The sequence below is a fragment of the Pongo pygmaeus genome, chromosome 18 (assembly GCF_028885625.2).
Source record: "Pongo pygmaeus isolate AG05252 chromosome 18, NHGRI_mPonPyg2-v2.0_pri, whole genome shotgun sequence".
In the NCBI taxonomy this organism is placed as follows: Eukaryota; Metazoa; Chordata; class Mammalia; order Primates; family Hominidae; genus Pongo; species Pongo pygmaeus.
In genome coordinates this window covers 5,820,373-5,836,436 of record NC_072391.2, presented here as the reverse complement: position 1 = coordinate 5,836,436, position 16,064 = coordinate 5,820,373, and the positions used below count along the sequence as shown (strand labels likewise).

Genomic DNA, 16,064 nt, shown 5'->3' with positions numbered 1-16,064 from the left:
ATGTTTGAATTTACTGTCATTTCAATAATACAGACTACTCCCGGAATTCATTCTAGAATCAAGATCACGAGTCTGAGGAAGCTCATAGAAAAAAATTGGAAATTAGAGAAATGGAAAAGGAGTGGTGTGTGCGTGTGTGTGCGTGTGTGTGCACGTGTGCACGTGTGCATGTGTGTGCGCGTGTGTGCATGTGTATGCGTGTGCACGTGTGCATGTACATGTGTGTGCATATGTGTGAGCGTGTGTGCATGTGGATGTGTGCATGTGTGTGCCTCTGTGTGTGCATGTTTGTATCTGTGTGCATGTGTCTGTGCATGTGTGTGCAACTGTGTGTGTGTATGTGTGCATGTGTGTTCACGTGTTTTTTGCATCTGTATGTGTGTGCATGTGTGAGTACATGTGTGTACATGCATATCTGCGTGTGCATGTTTGCATGTGTGTGTCTGTATGTGCATGCATGGGTACCTGTGTGCATGTGTGTATGTGTGTGTGCATGTGTGTGTGTGCATGCATGGGTACCTGTGTGCATGTGTGTATGTGTGTGTGCATGTGTGTGTGTGCATGTGTGTGTTCATGTGTGTCTGCATGTGCGTGTGTTTGCATGTGTGTGCATGCATGTGTATCCCTGTGCATGTGTATCTGTGTGTGCATGTATTTGTGTGAATGTGTCTATGTGCATGTGTGTGCCTTCGTGTGTTTGTGTGCATGTGTGTATCTGTGTGTGCATGTATGTGTATCTGTGTGTGTGCATGTGTGTGCCTGTATGTATATCTGTATGTGTGTTTGTGCGTGTGCGTGTATCTGTATGTGTGCTTGCATGTGTGTGGGGGTGCATGTGTGCATGCATGTGTGTGCATGCATATGTGCGTGTGTATCTGTGTGTGTAAGTGTGTGTTGGAAGTTCTTAGCAAGGCAGTGTAATAGCTAGCTCGGCACGAACCATTGTCCCCTGGCAGATTGTGCCCAAGGAGACTTACGTATTTAGATAGTCTTGCATGAGAATATGACCTCTCCTATTCCACCGAATTACTGTTTCATTGACATCTGGCTTTTGGTGTTTACCTCATATGTGCCTGCAGGCATGCCTTTTGTGTCCTAATGTTTCCGTCCCTGCCCCTGCCCCCTTGGGACAGTGACAGATATGTCATCAGCCTCTGGCAGGCCCTGCTGTGGGCTTTTGGGGCACAGGGGTAAGGAAGCTGGGCAGAAGGGACAGGCTTTCAGCCTGGGATGTCCTGTGTTGGGAGGCATCATTGTTTCATCAGGGAGGAACTCCAGGGCCACAGACAAGCTCATACGGAAAGAGAAACACAACAACACGCTCCAGAGTCAGAGCTACGAGATTCCCCCACCAGGGAGGACCCCTGGAAATCAGCACCGCCTTGTCACCGAGATGTGGATTCAGATGTGTTCCCACGGTCTCCAATCTCCAGTTCCATGACAGAAGGTTTCTGTCACACCCCTAAGTGCTGTCAGACCAGCGCTTGGTACGCTTTGTGCTTTCTTCTGGACAACCCTCGGGCCCTGACTGCTGCCTTGATCCTCTCAACAGCAATAGGGCCCCGACAGGGGGAACCCTCTCCATGGCCTCTGGGTGTCTTATCTGGACATGAACGAGCTGCAGTGTGTGTTTGCCCCAAGTCAGGATCTAAGAGTGGAAAGGAGCCTTAAAGCCCATAGGACCCCCTTCGGAGGCTCCCAAGGGCAGACAACAGCTGATCAAATTAAAGTCATTCACTCCAGCTGGGAATGAACCAAGGCTAAATTTAGAACAATGCCGGCATTAACACAGTGTGAAGATTCTGTTCAATCACAAGGAAAACTTTGTTTTTCCAGAATACAGAATAGGAAAAGGAGACCCAAAAGTATAAAGTAGTCCAAGAGATTCTAGAGAACAGTTGACATTCCCTTAGTGTAAAGCCTGGGACCACGGAGAGAGCCCTGGCCTGAGCTTGGTGTCCCAGCCAAGTGGCGGCTTTGCACAAGTGACTTGACTACAACAAGAGGGGTTGGACCAGCTCATCACTAAGATTCCAGCTGACCAACATCTGGTGAGTTTGCAACTTCAAACTAGTTGATTCAGATGACTAGGAAGCCTCGTTCCCAGGGACTTGCCAAGCATTACCCATGTTATCCATCTCTGGTGGCTGCATCTCAGCAGAATTGATGCAGACTTGCCCTAAAGAGTGCTCACTTAGCAGGAGGCAGGCCTAGGCCAAGAAGCACCTGGAGTCTTATGAGAGAGAAGCTCTCCTGGCAGGAGAACTCAGACACCCACCTCCCAGGAGAAGAGGAGAGAGAAAAAATGGGAACTGATTTTATGGAGCCCCATCCCCAGGGCGCCAAGCCGAGTGCTTAAATCCACGATTCCCTCCCTTTATGCACTCAGCAAATATTTTCATAATGCCCACTCTGTGCCAGAGACGGCACTGGGGATTTGTCAAAGAACAAGACGGTTCCAGCTCCTGCCCTCAGGGAGCTTGCATTCTAGGTGGAGAGAAAGGATGGCACCCACTCAGCGAGTGAGTTAGGATTGTAACTTGGGCTGTGAAGAAGACAATCAAGATACTCTGAGACTAAATGACAGGGGACCTGGCTAGGCTAAGGCAGGGGGACGTATGTAGTAGTGCTGGATAAAGAAGGAGGAAAGAATTTTCCAGGCTAACAGAAGAGCACATGCAGAAACACCAGGGTGCGCAGGCATCTGATGCAACACGAGTGAGGAATGGGAGGCCGGAGCGGGGAGCAGAGAAGAAACGGAAGGTCTCGGGAGTTGAACTTGGGGAGGGTGAAAAGGGCCAAGTCATAGCCAGCCTTCTAGGCTGTGGTCAGGACTTGACTTTTATTAGGTTGGTGCAAAAGTAATTGTGATTTACGCCATTACTTTTTTTTTTTTTTTGTCAGAGTCTGCCTCGGTCACCCAGGTTGGAGTGCAGTGGTGTGATCTTGGATCACTGCAACCTCCACCTCCCAGGTTCAAGCCATTTTCCTATCTCATCCTCCCAAGTAGCTGGGACTACAGGCGCACGCCACCACCCCCAGCTAATTTTAATTTTTGTATTTTCAGAAGAGATGGGGTTTCACCATGTTGCCCAGGCTGATCTCAAACTGCTGACCTGAAGTGATCCACCCGCCTCGGTCTCCCAAACTTCTGGAATTACAGGTGTGAGCCAACATGCCCAGCCAATTTCCGCCATTACTTTTAATGGTGGAAACAGCAATTACTTTTATGCCAACCTAATAGCTTCGGAGACGGAAGAGGTCATCTATACGTTTTAAGTCAGGCAGTGATGTGACCCAACGTGTATTTCTAAAAGGTTATAGAGGCCATGCAGGAAAGATGGTTTACATATGGTCTGTGGTTCCTTTTGCACTACAAAAGCAGAGTTGTTATTTTGACAACAGAGACCATATGGCCCATAAAACCTGCAATAGTTCCTGTCTGGCCATTCACTAGAAAAGGGGGGCAAGAGAGGAGGATGGGGACCAAGTGCCTGCAGGGAAGATGCAGCAGAACAGTGCTTCATCCCTGTTTTTCAGATAATTTCACGAGGTCGAAAGACATCCTAATGAAAGTGAAAGTACAAGGTACTTACCAGGAGATATTCACACCAGACGCCATGTCTCACACCTGCAATCCCAGCTTCACACCAGATGCAATGGCTCACACCTGTAATCCCAGCACTTCGGGAGGCCAAGGCAGTAGGAAGACTTTCAGACAGGAGTTTAAGACCAGCCCGGGCAACAAAGTCAGACCTCATCTCTACAAAAAAATATAATAAAAAGTTAGCCGGACATGGTAGTACATGCCTGTAGTCCCAGATACTCAGGAGGCTGAGGTGAGAGGATTGTTTGAGCCCAGAAATTCAAGGCCACAGCACGCTATGATTGTGCCACTGCACTCCAGCCTGGGTGACAAAGGGAGACTCTCTCTCTTTCTCTCTCTCTCTCACACGCTCTCTCTCTCTCTCTCTCTCTCTCTATATATATATATATACGTGTATATATATACACGTATATATATATATACGTATATATATATACACGTATATATATATATACGTATATATATATATTCACAAAATATTTGCTGTCAAAGGATTATCATCAAAAGTCTATAGAAAATATACACGTCCTTGGGCTGGGCACAGTGGCTCACGCCTGTAATCCTACCACTTTGGGAAGTTGAGGCGGGTGGATCACCTGAGGTCAGGAGTTCAAGACCAGCTTGGCCAACATGGCAAACCCCATCTCTACTAAAAACACCAAAATTAGCAGGTATGGGGGCATGCACCTGTAATCTCAGCTGCTCAGGAGGCTGAGGCACAAGAATCGCTCGAACCCGGGAGGCGGAGTTTGCAGTGAGCCCAGATTGTGCCACTGCACTCCAGCCTGTGAGACAGAGTGAGACTCCATGGAAACGCAAAACAAAACAAAATAAAACCAAACCAAAAAAAAAAAAACCAAAAACAAACAGGCACTTCTGGCGCAGGCTGCAACATGGATGAACCCTGAGGACATTATCATCAGTGAAATAAATAAATCCAAAAACATAAACACGCCCAGGAGCAGAGGCTCGCACCTCTACCCCAGCAATTTGGGAGGCTGAGGCAGGTGGATCGCTTAAGCTCAGGAGTTCGAGACCAGCCTGGCCAATATAGTGAAAGCTCATCTCTATTAAAAATACAAAAATTAGCTGGGCGTAGTGGCGCACGCCTGTAATCCCAGCTACTCGGGAGACTGAGACACAAGAATCGCTCGAACCCACGATGTGCAGGTTGCAGTGAGCCGAGATCACACCACCGCACTCCAGCCTGAACGACAGAGAAAGACTCTGTCTCCAACCCAAAAAAATTAAACACGGTATGATTCCACTTATCTATCAAGTGTCTAGAGTAGTTAAACTCATAGAGTTGCAAACTAGAAAGGTGGCCCCCAGGGGTGGGCGAGAGAGAGGAGTGGAGAGCTTGCTAAATGGGTGCAATTTCCATTTTGAAAGATAAAACTGTTCCGGAGACGGTGGCGGTGATGGCTGCTGAACAATGTGAACGTACTTAATGTCATTAAACTGTAAACTGAAAAAGAGTGGAAATTGTAAATGTTTATACTGGCCATTCTATATGAACTAATATATATTCACAATTTTTAATATTTATACGTGGTATATTTGCCCATAATTAAAGATGAAAATTAAAGCAGTTGGATCTTTCAAAAGAAAAGAAAGAAGCGAAGAATACACACCAGCTTTCTCCTGATGAGAGGAAGAGCCCCAAAGCGTCTATGGACACTCACTGTTCTCCTATCCTTCTTGAATTATTATGAGGAAATCCTTAGAGGCTGGGGAACTTGGGCGACTCTGGCTAATGTGGAGCTCTGTGCCTTGAGCTCCCCAGACCACAGAATAGTAAATAGTCTGTGCCTCCAGCCCTGCAGTGTGAGGTTCCAGTCCTGTGGGTTCCACACCTGTCACCTGTATCAGGAGGCTCGTGTCTCACCCTGTCTTCTTGCCAGCCTCGAGGACGGAGTCTGAGCCTCCACCGTGCTACACACAGGGAGGACACTGGACCTGTTCTCCGCGGTCATGGCCCAGCAGAGGGGAAGGGCAGTTCAGTGAGTGTAGGCAAAAGAAAGAGAGATCAGACTGTTCCTGTGTCTATGTAGAAAGGAAAGACATAAGAGACTTCATTTTGAAAAAGACCTGTATTTTCAACAATTGCTTTCCTGAGATGTTTTTAATGTGTAGCTTTGCCCCAGCCACTTTGACCCAACCTGAAGCTCACAAAAACATGTGTTGTATGAAATCAAGGTTTAAGGGATCTAGGGCTGTGCAGGACGTGCCTTGTTAACAAGATGTTTCCATGAAGTATACTTGGTAGAAATCATCGCCATTCTCTAGTCTCAATAAACCAGGGGCACAATACACTGTGGAAGGCCGCAGGGAGCCCTGCCCTTGAAAGCGGCGTGTTGTCCAAGGATTCTCCCCATGTGATAGTCTGAAATGTGGCCTTGTGGGATGAGAAAGACCTGACCGTCCCCGAGCCCTACACCCGTAAAGGGTCTGTGCTGAGGTGGATTAGTCAAAGAGGAAAGCCTCTTGCAGTTGAGAGAGAGGAAGGCCACTGTCTCCTGCCTGCCCCTGGGAACTGAATGTCTCGGTATAAAACCCGATTGTACATTTGTTCAATTCTGAGATGGGGGAAAAACCGCCCTATGGTGGGAGACGAGACATGTATGCAGCAATGCTGCCTTGTTATTCTTTACTCCACTGAGATGTTTGGGTGGAGAGAAACATAAATCTGGCTTACGTGCATCTCCAGTCACAGTAGCTTCCCTGGAACTTCCTTATGACATAGATTCTATTGCTCACATGTTCGTTGCTGACCTTCTCCTTCTTATCACCCTGCCCTCCTACTACATTTTTTTTTTTGCTAAAATAATAAAACTAATAATAAAAACTGAGGGAACTCAGAGGCCGGTGCCTCTGCAGATCCTTGGTATGCTGAGCGCCGCTCCCCTGGGCTCACTGTTGTTTCTCTCTACTTTGTCCCTGTGTCTTATTTCTTTCCCCAGTCTCTCATCCCACACGACTAGAAATACCCACAGGTGTGGAGGGGCAGGCCACCCCTTCATGTGAGTGCTGAGGGACGGTCCGGAGCCTTTGTTTCCTTCCTCCTCCTCAGCACAAACAGAAGAGTGCGGTGGGCAGATGGGAGGAGACCAATATGCAAACTGTCCACTCAGCAGACTGTGGAGTTTCTGTTCTTGGTTGTGATGGGGGTCTCAGAAATCTTATTCAAAATTTTGCTTTCCTCCCCCACTGGTTGTCCTTTTCATAGACATCTCACCCATGATAGCAGGGAATCAGTCCCTCTAAGCTATTCCCTAAGAACAACAAAAAGATTATGAAGGTGATGATGAGGATAAAGAGGATGACGACAGACACCATGGCATCATGAACCGTTATTGAGGGCTTCCTGAAGGCCAGGCTCTGAGCTGTATGCTCTATGCAGTTTGTTTCATCTCATCTGCGTAGTCTCCACTTTATTAGTGCACATTTCATGATGATTTTACGGACTAGAAAAGGATCAACGCCTTTTCATAGAACTCGTACTAGATCATGAAGTCAAAAAGGGTGAAGTCCAATTTGAACCGGGCAGTCTAAGTCCAGACACATGGCATTTGGCCAGTCCTCTCCCTGCAACAAACCTGCCCTCTCAAATCCTTGTCACTCAGGTGGGTGCCCCTGCTCACTGTGCCATTCCCTTTGGGGGCTCCTTGTAAGACCACAGCTAGACCAGTGGGTGCCACAATCACTGTGTCAAGTATAGAAAGGGCAGCTGAGATCACATCAAGGATTCCAGAAAGAATGGGCACAGGATCATTCGGGACGCATCTCTCCCTTTCCCCTGTTCCTGGCTTTCCTTACAGCTCTCGACTTCCTCAAAGGAGTCATCAATTCGGAGTTTGGCTTCCATTCCTATTGAGGAAGCTGGAAAGCGTTTCAAAAATGCTCCTCCGATGTGCCTGTGGTTAAGAACTCTGAGCTCTGCTGAAAACTTTTGGAAGCTGGGTGCGGTGGCTCACGCCTGTAATCCCAACCCTTTGGGAGGCTGAGGCAGGTGAATCACAAGGTCAGGAGTTCAAGACCAGCCTGGCCAACATGGTGAAACCCCGTCTCTATTCAAAATAGAAAAAAATTAGCCGGGTGTAGTGGCGGGCGCCTGTCATCTCAGCTACTCGGCAGGTTGAGACAGGAGAATAGCTTGAACCCGGGATGCAGAGGTTGCAGTGAGCCGAGATCCCTCCACCGCACTCCAGCCTGGGCAACAGAATGAGACTCTGTCTCAAAACAACAAAAACAAAACCAAAACCCAAAAAACCCACAATTTTTGGGAGTTAGAAGACCAGAAAGTATAGTACCCGGGACTTAGAGTCTGGCCATGAATTTTGAATACCGCCCTTTCTACTTCTCTGTGTGGCAAGGGGTGAGATGTCCGTCCTCTGAGACTCAGCACTCTCATCTGACTTGATTTCCAGTTGATCCAATGGAAGTGAGCGATGATTAAGCCGATCGTGGGTGCCCGCTGCGTGATCTCTAGCTGACGGATGCATAAAGTAAAGGCAAAGTGGATTTTAGATACATTCCTTAAGATTTTCAGCTTCAACTCCACACAATTCAACGTAAATATCCCCTGACCTGAAGTTCTGGTCTCCCTGCATTCCAGACAGGACATTTTGTTTCGTCCTTCTCTCAGTAAGTACTGAGTACTGTGAGAGGAACAAGTGAGTCTCTTTGGTTTCTGATTCCCCAGAGCCGATATCTTGCTTGGCACATAGGAGGCAGCAAAAGCAAACATCTATGTTGATGATTGAACTGACACTTCCTTGCTTCACCAAAATTGGCTGTCATCAGCGTGACTTTGACTTACTTCTTTTTGTTTTTTGTTTTTTGAGACGGAGTTTTGCTCTCGTTGCCCAGGCTGGCGTGCAGGGGTGTGATCTCGGCTCACTGTAGTCTCTGCCTCCCAGGTTCAAGCCATTCTCCTGCCTCAGCCTCCCGAGTAGCTGGGACTACAGGCGCGTGCCGCCATACCGGGAGAAGTTTTTGTACTTTTAGCAGAGGCGGGGTTTCACCATGTTGGCCAGGATGGTCTTGATCTCCTGACCCCGTGATCCGCCCTCCTCGGCCTCCCAAAGTGCTGGGATTACAGGCGTGAGCCACCGCATCCAGCCAAACTTTCTGATGAATACTCTAAGTCCACCTAAGCTAAGGACAGGAGTTAGAGCTTCCATGAATTTTAAAACAAGACCCACCGATTTGAGGAAGCAATTACTCTCTTGAAGGAGAAAAGTCAGAAAACACAATGATGAAATCACTAGGACCTAACTGGCCTGTGGAACTATTTCCTGCTTATGAACTCTCAACTATCATTTCATTTCCAGATGGCATGGTCTCAGCTGTTATACAGTGTTTACGAATGGTCTACATCAAGGGAATTTATATCAATCTAGAAGAATAAACAAAATATTTGAGTCCCTAATTTCCTCTAATTAGGATAACCTTTTCCTTAAAGTGAAGACAATGGTTTTATTACATCTCTTTCTTCGGAAAACATAGGCTGTATTTTCTAGCAATAACGAATTTGTTATATATGATGATCTGGTTCCTGGAATGTTCTTGAAGCTAGTGTCTCTAAGGCAGGTGTGTACAGCAAGACGTGAATAACACAGCAATCGATGTTGAAAGCATTATATGGCAATTGAGTTTGTCAGAACTACCAAATGTTGCTGAGTGTGGATTGCTCTGAAATCTGCAAACATTACTTCTGAATTCCTTGTATCCAAAATGCAGACGCAATGCCGGCTGTTGGTTTACTTGTTTCCGATTTTTCAACCCTCTTTTCTAGGCAAAAGATGTCCAAACGATACAGACCCACAGAATCTAACAGATGTCTCTATATTCCTCCTCCTCGAACTCTCAGAGGATCCAGAACTGCAGCCGGTCGTCGCTGGGCTGTTCCTGTCCGTGTGCCTGGTCATGGTGCTGGGGAACCGGCTCATCATCCTGGCCGTCAGCCCTGACTCCCACCTCCACACCCCCATGTACTTCTTCCTCCCCAACCTGTCCTTGCCTGACATCGGTTTCACCTCCACCACGGTCCCCAAGATGATTGTGGACATCCAATCTCACAGCAGAGTCATCTCCTATGCAGGCTGCCTGACTCAGATGTGTCTCCTGGCCATTTTTGGAGGCATGGAAGAGAGACATGCTCCTGAGTGTGATGGCCTATGAGCGGTTTGTAGCCCTCTGTCACCCTCTATATTGTTCAGCCATTTTGAACCCGTGTTTCTGTGGCTTCCTAGATTTGTGGTCTTTCTTTTCTTTTTCCTCAGTCTTTTAGACTCCCAGCTGCACAACTTGATTGCCTTACGCATGACCTGCTTCAAGGATGTGGAAATTCCTAATTTCTACTGGGAACCTTCTCAACTCCCCCATCTTACATTTTGTGACACCTTCACCAGTAACATCCACATGTATTTCCCTGCTGCCGTATTTGGTTTTCTTCCCATCTCGGGGGCCCTTTTCTCTTACTGTAAAATTGTTTCCTCCATTCTGAGGGTTTCATCATCCGGTGGGAAGTATCAACCTTCTCCACCTGTGGGTCTCACCTGTCAGTTGTTTGCTGATTTTACGGAACAGGCGTTGGAGGGTAGCTGGGTTCAGATGTGTCATCCTCCCCGAGAAAGGGTGCAGTGGCCTCAGTGATGTACACGGTGGTCACCCCCATGCTGAACCCCTTCATCTACAGCCTGAGAAACAGGGATATGAAAGGTGTCCTGCGGCGGCCGCACGGCAGCACAGTCTAATCTCAATATCTTCTTATCTGTTCCATTCCTTTTGTAGGGTGGGTTAAAAAAGACAGCAAGGTCAAATAAGAATGATATCACAGGGTGCACACCCACTGTCACATTACGAGTAATACCTCCCTAGGATAGAAAAAATACTGTCACAGAGTACACACACATGGGGTACACCCGTGGTGATATTAGAAGCAGTATCTCCTTGAAATATGATGAAAAATAGCACAGGGTGTGCACACTGTGTGATACGAGGAGTCATATTTACCCTGAATATTATGACTCATATCACGGGTGTACACACACAGGCTACACGCACTGTGATATCGGGAGTTGTATCTCCCTAGGATATTACAAATAATATCACAGGGTATACACTATGTGTGAACATCCACTGTGATGTTTGATATCATATCTCTCTATGAGATTACAAATAATATGAAAGTGTGTGCACCCATGTGACATATTAGGAGTAACATCCTTCTAGGGTATTACAGATAACATCACAAGGTGTACACCTTCTGTGACCTTTTGCACACAATTTGTGCCATTCAAGGAAACATCCCCCTAGGATATTACGAATAATAACACAGGCGGTTGACACCCATGGTGTACATCTCCTGTGCCATCAGGAGTAATATTCCCCTAGGATATTACGAATACTATCACAGCAGGTGTACACATATGGTGTTCACCCCATGTGATATTAGGAGGAACATGCCCCTAGGATATTAGGAATAGTATCACAGGCGTTGTATACGCATGATATACACCCCCGATGACATGAAAAGTAACATCCCCCTAAGATATTATGAATAATATCGCAGGGAGTACACCCCGTGTGACATTGGGAGTAACATCCCCCGAGGATATAACGAATAATATCAGGGGGCGTACATGCATTGTGACCCTAGCGGTAATATCTCTTTAGGATATTACAAATAATATCACAGGGTGTACACTGACCATGATATTAGGAGTCCCATTTTCCTAGGATATTATGGACAATATCACAGGAGGTGTTCACACACAACGTGTACACCATGTGTGTACACCCAATGTGATATTTGAAGTCATACGTCCCTAGGATCTTACGAATATTATCAAAGGGTGTACACCCCATGTGACATTAAAAGTGACATCCCTTTTAGATATTCCGAATGCTATCACCTCTTCCTAGGATAACCCATGTGATATTAGGAGTAACCCCTTCCTAGGATATTACGAATAACATCACAGGGTTTACACCCCTGTGACATTAAAAGTAACAACCCCTCCTAGGGATATTATGAAAAACATCACAGGGTCTACACCCCTGTGACTTTAAAAGTAACACCCCCCTAGAATATTACAATAATATAACAGGGTGTACACCCCCTGTGACTTTAGGAGAAACACCTCCCTAGGATATTTCAAATGATGTCACTGGGGGCACACCCTCTGTGATATTAGCAGCAACATCTTTCTAGGAGATTACGAATGATATCACAGGGTGTACACTCACTGTGATATTAGAAGGAATACCTCCCTAGGACATAAGCTATCACATCACAGAGTGTACACACATGGTGTACACCCACTGTGTTATTAGAAGCAATATCTCCCTATGATATTAGGAAAAATATCACAGGGTGTACCCTCTGTGGGATACTAGAAGTAATGTTTACCATGGATGTTACAAATAATATCACAGGGTGTACACACATGGGGTACACCCACTGTGACATTAGGAGTTATATCTCCCTAAGATATTGCAAAGAATATCCCAGTGGGTGTACCCCATGTGTGTACACCCACTGTCATCATTAAAGTAGTATCTCTCTATAAGATTACAAATAATATCGGAGGCTATACACCCCCTGTGACATCAGGAGTAACATCTCCTTACAATATTGGGAGCAATATTGCACGAGGTACACCCCTGTAACTTTAGGGGTATCATTCCCTCAGAATATTACTAATAATATCACAAGGTGTACACGCATTGTGACATTAGGAGTAATATTCAGGTAGCATATTTTCCATACTATCACAGAAGGAACACACCTGTGACATTAAGAGTGACATCCCCCTAGAATAGTAAGAATACTGTCACACGGTGTACACCTCCTGTGATATTAGGAGAATCATCTCACCAGAATATTACGAATAATGCCACAAGGTGTTATCTTCTGTGACATGAGGGGTATAGACCCCCGGGAAATTATGACTACTATCAAAGGGCGTACACCCCTGTGACATTAGGAGTAACATCCTTCTAGAATATCATGAATAATATCACAATGTGTACACCCCTTGTGTCATTAAGAGTAAAATTGCCCTAGGATATTAGGAAATAGAACACAGGGAGTACACGCCGTGTGATATTAGAAGTAACATCCCCCAAGGATATAACGAACAATATCAGAGAATGTACATGCCCTGGGACATGACTAGTAACATCTCTTTAGGATAATACGAACAATATCAAAGGGTGTACATGCAATGTGAAATTAGGAGTGAACTCCCGCTGGGATATTACGAATTTTATGACAGGGTCTACACGCCCTGTGACAATAGTAGTCACGTTGTCCTAAAATATGACGAAGAATATTAAAGTGTGTACAGGACCTGTGATTTACGAGTAACATTTCTAGAGAAGATTACACGTAATATCACTGTGTGTACACCCCGTGTGAGGATAGGAGTCCCATCCAACAAAACTATAATGAATAATTTCACAAGGTTTGCAACATCTGTGACATTGAAAGTAACATTTCCCTAGAATATGACGATAATATCACACAGTGTACACCCTCGGTGATATGAGGAGTGACGTCTTATAAGGGTAATACGAGTAATTTGACAAGGTGTACAAACCCTGTGACATAAGGAGTGACATCCCTCCAGGATATTCCGAATCATAGAAAAGGGAAAATACCCCGTGTGACAATAAAATCAACGTCCCCTTAGGAGATTAAGAATAATAGCACCAGCTGTACACACATTGTGACATTATTATTAACGTCTCGCTATGGTATTGCGAATAATATCAGAGTGTGTAGAGACTTGTGACATCAGGATTCACATTTCGCTACAATATCACGAATAATATCACAGGGTGTATACCCCCTGGGACTTAAGGAGTGGCATCCTCCTACAATATGGAAAATAATGTCCCAGGGTGTTAACAAAGTGCGGCAGCAGAGAAAACACCCGAGGAGAAAGGGAGAAATATCATGCCGTCTTCCCGCCTGGATATTGCGAGCCACATCGCAGGGAGGTGAGGGCGCCCCCAGCGATGCGGGGAGTAATATCACCACAGACTCCCCCACGGGCTATTACGAGCCACATCGCAAGGGCACGGACGAACCCCCTCGAAGAGAAGAGTAATGTCACCCGCTATTCCCACCCTGGATACGACGACCCACAGGGCAGGGGGGCGGGGGACCCACGCAGGCGGGGAGTAATACCACCCCTCACTCCCCAGCTGCATATGACGATCCAGATCGCAGGGGGGAGAAGCAGGCACACGCCGCGAGGGGGGGAATGAGAGCCAGCCCCTCTTGCCCCCCTGGGCTCTTAGGACCCCCCTCGCAGGGGGGTGAGGCACCCCCCGCGAGGCGGGGGCTGAGAGCCAGCCCCTCTTGCCCCCCTGGGCTCTTAGGACCCCCCTCGCAGGGGGGTGAGGCACCCCCCCGCGAGGCGGGGGCTGAGAGCCAGCCCCTCTTGCCCCCCTGGGCTCTTAGGACCCCCCTCGCAGGGGGGTGAGGCACCCCCCCGCGAGGCGGGGGCTGAGAGCCAGCCCCTCTTGCCCCCCTGGGCTCTTAGGACCCCCCTCGCAGGGGGGTGAGGCACCCCCCCGCGAGGCGGGGGCTGAGAGCCAGCCCCTCTTGCCCCCCTGGGCTCTTAGGACCCCCCTCGCAGGGGGGTGAGGCACCCCCCCGCGAGGCGGGGGCTGAGAGCCAGCCCCTCTTGCCCCCCTGGGCTCTTAGGACCCCCCTCGCAGGGGGGTGAGGCACCCCCCCGCGAGGCGGGGGCTGAGAGCCAGCCCCTCTTGCCCCCCTGGGCTCTTAGGACCCCCCTCGCAGGGGGGTGAGGCACCCCCCCGCGAGGCGGGGGCTGAGAGCCAGCCCCTCTTGCCCCCCTGGGCTCTTAGGACCCCCCTCGCAGGGGGGTGAGGCACCCCCCCGCGAGGCGGGGGCTGAGAGCCAGCCCCTCTTGCCCCCCTGGGCTCTTAGGACCCCCCTCGCAGGGGGGTGAGGCACCCCCCCGCGAGGCGGGGGCTGAGAGCCAGCCCCTCTTGCCCCCCTGGGCTCTTAGGACCCCCCTCGCAGGGGGGTGAGGCACCCCCCCGCGAGGCGGGGGCTGAGAGCCAGCCCCTCTTGCCCCCCTGGGCTCTTAGGACCCCCCTCGCAGGGGGGTGAGGCACCCCCCCGCGAGGCGGGGGCTGAGAGCCAGCCCCTCTTGCCCCCCTGGGCTCTTAGGACCCCCCTCGCAGGGGGGTGAGGCACCCCCCCGCGAGGCGGGGGCTGAGAGCCAGCCCCTCTTGCCCCCCTGGGCTCTTAGGACCCCCCTCGCAGGGGGGTGAGGCACCCCCCCGCGAGGCGGGGGCTGAGAGCCAGCCCCTCTTGCCCCCCTGGGCTCTTAGGACCCCCCTCGCAGGGGGGTGAGGCACCCCCCCGCGAGGCGGGGGCTGAGAGCCAGCCCCTCTTGCCCCCCTGGGCTCTTAGGACCCCCCTCGCAGGGGGGTGAGGCACCCCCCCGCGAGGCGGGGGCTGAGAGCCAGCCCCTCTTGCCCCCCTGGGCTCTTAGGACCCCCCTCGCAGGGGGGTGAGGCACCCCCCCGCGAGGCGGGGGCTGAGAGCCAGCCCCTCTTGCCCCCCTGGGCTCTTAGGACCCCCCTCGCAGGGGGGTGAGGCACCCCCCCGCGAGGCGGGGGCTGAGAGCCAGCCCCTCTTGCCCCCCTGGGCTCTTAGGACCCCCCTCGCAGGGGGGTGAGGCACCCCCCCGCGAGGCGGGGGCTGAGAGCCAGCCCCTCTTGCCCCCCTGGGCTCTTAGGACCCCCCTCGCAGGGGGGTGAGGCACCCCCCCGCGAGGCGGGGGCTGAGAGCCAGCCCCTCTTGCCCCCCTGGGCTCTTAGGACCCCCCTCGCAGGGGGGTGAGGCACCCCCCCGCGAGGCGGGGGCTGAGAGCCAGCCCCTCTTGCCCCCCTGGGCTCTTAGGACCCCCCTCGCAGGGGGGTGAGGCACCCCCCCGCGAGGCGGGGGCTGAGAGCCAGCCCCTCTTGCCCCCCTGGGCTCTTAGGACCCCCCTCGCAGGGGGGTGAGGCACCCCCCCGCGAGGCGGGGGCTGAGAGCCAGCCCCTCTTGCCCCCCTGGGCTCTTAGGACCCCCCTCGCAGGGGGGTGAGGCACCCCCCCGCGAGGCGGGGGCTGAGAGCCAGCCCCTCTTGCCCCCCTGGGCTCTTAGGACCCCCCTCGCAGGGGGGTGAGGCACCCCCCCGCGAGGCGGGGGCTGAGAGCCAGCCCCTCTTGCCCCCCTGGGCTCTTAGGACCCCCCTCGCAGGGGGGTGAGGCACCCCCCCGCGAGGCGGGGGCTGAGAGCCAGCCCCTCTTGCCCCCCTGGGCTCTTAGGACCCCCCTCGCAGGGGGGTGAGGCACCCCCCCGCGAGGCGGGGGCTGAGAGCCAGCCCCTCTTGCCCCCCTGGGCTCTTAGGACCCCCCT

At 50.4% G+C, this 16,064-nt stretch overlaps 1 pseudogene; it reads left to right on the top strand.

Annotated features, from left to right (window-relative positions):
• LOC129026390 (olfactory receptor 7E24-like) overlaps positions 1 to 10,368 on the top strand; it is a 41,224-nt pseudogene extending 30,856 nt beyond the window's left edge.
• Positions 10,369 to 16,064: the final 5,696 nt, after the last annotated feature.